The 6,000-nt window shown below is 52.5% G+C and overlaps 1 protein-coding gene across 1 annotated transcript in view; it reads right to left on the bottom strand.

The window, feature by feature from the left end:
* Positions 1 to 5,732, bottom strand: part of PLXNA2 (plexin A2) — a 324,127-nt gene extending 318,395 nt beyond the window's left edge. Inside the window, exon 1 of the mRNA XM_044001416.1 lies at positions 4,928 to 5,732. The gene's annotated coding sequence lies outside the window, so the exon portion shown is untranslated. The remainder of the gene's footprint in view (positions 1 to 4,927) is intronic.
* Positions 5,733 to 6,000: the final 268 nt, after the last annotated feature.

Genomic DNA, 6,000 nt, shown 5'->3' on the forward strand with positions numbered 1-6,000 from the left:
GGTCCATGCCCTATTTCTGTCTCTCTGGCTATATTGTGATCTTGTTCAGTTCCTGTCTTTTTCCTCTCTGTTTCTCCATCTCTGCCTCTTCCTATCTCATGTTTTTTGCCTTTGTATCTCCAGTGCTTAGCTCAGAGCCCGACATATAGTAGGTGCTTAATATATGCTAACTGGTTGAGTAGTTCCTGCTTCTGTGGGTGTCTCAGCCTGGCTCTGGTCTTGTATCTGGCACCATACTGCAAGTCTCACACTTTCTGGAAGAACTTTGGACAGGGCTGCATTCAAACATCTCATACCCAGAAGGGTCAAAACAACATTCAGTATACAATGTACAGAGTTGGAGGCCCAAGGAGAGTCAAACTTCTTTGCAGCAATTTGGAGTTTTGGCTGTAATTTGCCCTTCTGCAAACCTTGGCCAAGGACAGGTTCTTTATGACCTGGGGACTGGGGCACCTGCTCCGGAGCCCTGAAGGGAAGGATCCCCTCTGTTCTCAGTTCATTCTCCCCCATTGCTTTGTGACAAATCTCCGACGTGCCCTCCCATTCAAACAACTGGCAAGCCTGGGTGAAGGGACAGCTGGGAGGGGGTGGGAAGAGCTTGTGCATGGGAGGGGGGGGGAGACAAAAAGTGGTGATTGCGTGGTGTGGGGGGAGGAAAGAGGAAGAAAAGGGAGAACATGAAGTGTCTGTGGAGGCAGGGGGCCGGTGGAACACCTGCTAGTCGTTTGGGTTTCCAGGCGATATCCTTTCACTGGGACAGCCAGATACCAGCTAAGGCAGGGCAGGAGGGTTAATAGTTAACTGAGTGGGGCAGCAAAGCATTTTTCTCCTTGCCCGTCTCTGCCTTTTCTTTTAGATTCCTGGTTTACCCCCCTCTACCCACTCCCATACTCTCTTTACACCGGACCAACTCCCAAAGACAAAGAACTTTCTCCCTTCCAATTCTGTCCTAGAAAATCAGACGATAGAGTATGGCTCTAGATAGGAAACCTCCAAATGTCTAAATGTCAAGGCATGGGAGTCAGGGAAACAGAGATGTGGAAATAGGGACCCTTTTTCTCATTCATCCTCTAGGGGCTACGTGGGGACGGAAGGTCTGAATTCTCTCTCCCCCCTTCTCTTTGCCTTTTCCCCTCTCCCCATTCACAATATCTTTCTCTTTGTCCTATCTGGAAACCCTGGGCTTAGCAAAGCTGGGTGGAGGTGAACAACTTTTAAAATACCCCCCCCAAAAGAGGGAACCCCCAACCCACATTTCCTCTAATTAGGCATGAAATCTTTGTAACTAAGTGAAAAACTGTTTCCCTTGAAGGATTTTAGTCCATTCATCACTGTTTGAATTGAGCGTATAGGGGGTGGGGGAGAGGCGGGTTTAGAAAATTCAAATCTAATGAATTAATAACTGAATATCCCTGAGGAGGAGGAGGAGGTTCAGGGAAGGGTGGTGTGTGGAGAGGCTGAGCTATAAAACACTGACTCCTCAAAGCCTTGCTTTCTACCAGTTTCCCCAATGGACAATCCGAAATCATTTCTCCTTAACAGACTCTAACACAACGCTCCAGTCTCTTTATGATTGTGTGTGTGTGTGTGTGTGTGTGTGTGTGTGTGTGTGTGTAGGGGGGTTTGGCTTGGAGCTTGCTGCCTCTTCATTCGTTGGGATGGACAGAAGTATATTGTGCCTCAGTCTGTGTGTGTGTGTGTGTGCGCGTGTGTGTGTGTGTGTGTGTGTGCGCGCGTGTGTGTGTGTATGTGTAGTTGTGCCTCTCCAGAGACAGAGCCGGGGGGCACCCCTTTGCCATATCCCATGTCAGGGAGGCATCTGTGGGGAGAGGGAGCAGGATAGACAATATAAAAACACCTAAACACAGTGACAAGCCCAGCTCCATCAATATTTCATACTACCTGAATCGGTGCGCTTAGATTGCTGCCAGCTGCCGCCGCCGTGTATATTTAACCGTGTCACTGGCTTCCCCTCCTGCTTGTGTGTTTTCTTGCAACATGCCCATGAAATAAAGATTAGCTGAATAATCAGACGTGTTTGTAAATGGGAAATGGGCCTGGCCAGGAAGTGACTGTTCTCTGAGGTGGGCTCATTCTCCCCTCGTGCTGTCCTTTTAAGGATGCTCTAAGTAGAGGCCAGGGAAGGGTGAACTTTTCGAATTCTCCAGACCTTAGTGCCAGGTGGTTGGGAGAGATAGAGATAGAGACAGAGAGAGATAGAGAACTCTGGACCTTTGGACAGAGGGGAGGGGGAGGACCCTAGTCAATAAAGGAAGGAGGGAGGTAAGAATGAAGATCCCGGTAACTAAAGGCATTTCTCCTTAGTCACCAGAGTGATTTGGGATTGGAGTAAGACAATTTGTCAGCCAGACAGTTGCTCAGTCTCCTTTGCCCCTAACCAGGTCCTCAACCTTCCGAGACACACAACTCAAAGTAAAGGCCAGGAGAGACCCTCTTGGCTAGTCCTCTGCTTCTCCAAGCGTTAGAAACCAGGAAGCTCAGGTACTCCTTTGCTGTAGCTGCTGCCCCTCGGCATCCCCACTGCAAATCGCTCCAAATGTCATTTCCATTTAGCTGCTTTGCAAGCCAATTTGCCCCATCCTAATGCAATTTGCTGAGGCCCATGCGGGAGCAGAGAGGGCAGCCGGAATCACCTTCTCTCTCATCAAATCCCTGGTGGGGATCAGCTGTGGGCCAGGGCTAGTTTTCCTAGTAATGGCTTGTAGGTGGCAAATTTAGCATTGGAGAAGGGGTCAGAGTAAAGGATTGAGATGGGGGGGGGGACGGTGTTTGACAGGAGGGTCACACAGAGAAACAATATTTTTTCCCCATGCTGTTCCCCTGGTTTCTATACAACATCCACCTGATTTTTTCTTCCTCTAACACTATCTCCCACTACATCCAGGCCATTGGGGAGCTTCTATACTTGTATCAAATGGTACCTTGGGGGTAATGAGGAGTCCAGAATGGTAGATATCTACTCACCTGGAGGCTAGAGAGGGGAGGGTTGGGAGAGCTGGCATTTCAGCACAGAAGTTGTGTATTTCAGTTACCATGAGATGGAATCAAATTTCCCAAGCCATGGTTATAGCATCTAGTTGCTGGATCTTCTCTAGCAAAGGCCTTGGAGTCTTTAGCCTACCCAGAAAGGAGGCTGAAACTGCCAAACCCCAGGAGGAGGCTGATAAAGAAGTGATCCTAGCATTGTGTTTCAAAGAATGATGGTGTGTGGGGCTCCCTCACCAAGGGAGGGCTCCACTCCCATTCCAGTTGGCCATCCCCATCAGTAGCCTTGGCGATCTAACTTGCTGAGATGGTCCCAGTTCGCTAGACTCTTAAGGAATCTTACATCCAGTAACCCTGTAGGTCTTTCCTCCATAGTGAGTCCCCAAGCCACTGCTTCTAGCCCTAGGCAGAAACTCCCAAACTCTAACCTCCATCCTCTTCGTCACCTATACTAGGAGCACCTTCATATCTCTGCATGTCCTATATCACCACTTTGCAGTTGTTACATTGGGATTGAAGATGCCTATATGAGACCCTTGTCATGGGCAGGGTCCTTTTACTTTCTAGATGAGCCCCAATAAATGAGCCTCATTTTCTAGAACTATAACCTAGAAGCCCTAGTCCCGTACCTAACTTCTATGTCACCCTCTCATGAGACCCCCTCCCAAGGAGCCTGGGTCTCAGAAGTGGGCCAGTTAGGGAAGGGGGAGACAACACAGCTCTGGAGCCAAGTGGTTGAAGTTCCCTAGGGAGCAGCAGATTCTGAGGAACATCTTCCACCTAGACCAACCTCCAGATTATGAGCAGATGGCATCAGTAGTGCCTTAGGATAAAGGAAAGGAAGAGTTCCTAGGCCTGGTTCTTGGGCTGAGTGAGGAGAGGAAGTGGGCATTGGCCAGAATTTTTTGTTTAAACTGAGGAGAGCACCCAAAGTGCCCCCTACGACCCTTGGCAAAATCTCATCCCAGCCCATCACCCTTCCCACCACATCGTGTGTCACACACACGCACACAGACACCCCTCCCTCCTGCCGCCTGACCCCTCCAACAGTGCTGAAGCTTTTCAGGAGAGTGTTGCTCTTCTAAGACAGTAGCCAGATACTGACCTATTAAGTGCTTTGGGATCTCTCCTGGAGCCACACCAGAACTGCATGTAGGGTGGCTGTTTAGCTTCAAAATCCAAAACGTCTGATGTTCCGGAGCAGTGGTATTGGGGGACGGGGAAGCCTATTACTAGAAAAAACTCCCAAAGCATCCAAGCGGATTTTGCTCCCTCCCTGCTATTTCTTAATCAAGCCAGGGAGGCCCTTTCTGACTGGGTGTCAGGACGGTTTCCTCTTCCGAGTCCTATCCTTTACCTGAGCCTCGGGTTTTCAAGGAACCACTGGGAATGCAAGCCCTGGGAACTGCAAACCCGGGAGCTCCTGACTGTCTCCAGTCACCTTCCCCCTTCTCCCCTCACGGATGGAGACAGCCGGTCATCCTGCCTCGCGCGCACGAACACACACACACACACACACACACACACACACACACACACACACACACACACACATACAAACACACACACAGACACGCATGCCAGCACCAGGAAAGTGGCCCGGCGTTCTCCGAGGCACGGAGCTTGGGGATGGGAAGGGAGAGAGGAAAGGCATGGGGGCGGGGTGGGCAGAGCCAAATGGAGCCGCGAACTCTCTCCTCCTTCCCTAGGCAGCTGCCCTCCTCTCCCCCCCCCCCGTCTTTTCCTGCCTTTCCGTAGGATCTCAACGCCCCAAAGGTGAAGGAGTGTGTGTGTGTCTGTGTGTGTGTCTGTGTGTGTGTGGGTGTCCTTTAGCAGAGGGGGCCAACGGTTTGGGGAGAAGGAGAGGGCGAGCCAGCGGCTGCCCGCTCGGCGAGCCCGGCAGGAGTCCCTCGCTGCTTACCCAGCCTGCCGATGCCTGTCTGTCCAGCTGCCCGCTCGCCTTGGCCCCCGGGGGCTGCGTGAAGCCTCGCTCCCTGCCCCCAGCTCGGATTCACGGAGACGAAAACATCCACATGGAGCCCAAATTCATTAAAATCCACGTCAAGCCGCCAGCCACTTATCTGTATTCCTCAAGTCGCCCCGCCGCCGGGTTCCGATCAGCGCCTTCCTCTAGTCATCCAGGGCTCCTCGGCCCCCGAAGCCTCGATTTTGGGGAGGGGGGTGTGGAAGCGCGTCGGGCTAGGTGGCAATGGCTTTTCTTCGGAATGAGCCAAGCCGTGCCTGTCTTCCGATTTTTTCCACCGCGACTTTCCGGGCTCTCTCTGACATCAGCAATCCCGGCGCTTCCTTCCCTTATTTCTCTTCTACTCTTTCACAGTCCGATTTCCTCCGGGAATCCGTTTCACACACGTGTGTGCGTGTGTGTGTGTGTGCATGTGTGTGCGTGCGCGTGGATGTTGTCTCCGAAGATGTAGCTCTCTCCTCTCTCTCTCCCTCTCCTCTCAGTCTCTCTGTCTCTCGCTTCCCCTTTCGCTCACTCGTTCGCTCGCTCGCTGAACCAGCTGAAAAATTCCCAGGCACTGCGCTCAGCCCTAGCTTCTGCTCCAGTCTGGCACTGACGGCTCATCGCCCGGCAGCTCCAGCAGCCGCGGCGGCAGAGCCTACTGAGCCTGCCCCTCTCTCTATATTACCATGCAGCTCATTATCATAGAGGCCGGGCGGCATTAACTCTCTCCCTGCCAGCGGCACCAGGGCTGGGGGCTGGCACCAGCCGCTGCATCTCCGCGTCTCATCTCTCCCCCTCTGCCTCTCCCCTTTCTCTTCCCCACCCCTCTCCACTGCCTGGCGCGCTTTTCCTGGATTTCCTCCCCTGGAATCTGTCCACAAAGGGAAAAGTCCTGTTTGGCATAGGGGAGGATGCCTGGCTGCCAGTCGGGGCTGGACCTAACCGGCCACCTTCAGCGTCCCGAGGGGACGGCGGAAACCTCGGCCGCGGCCGGAGGACTTAGGGCCAAGGTTGCGAGAGCCAGGCTG

Source organism: Dromiciops gliroides, chromosome 4, assembly GCF_019393635.1.
Source record: "Dromiciops gliroides isolate mDroGli1 chromosome 4, mDroGli1.pri, whole genome shotgun sequence".
Classification (NCBI taxonomy): Eukaryota; Metazoa; Chordata; class Mammalia; order Microbiotheria; family Microbiotheriidae; genus Dromiciops; species Dromiciops gliroides.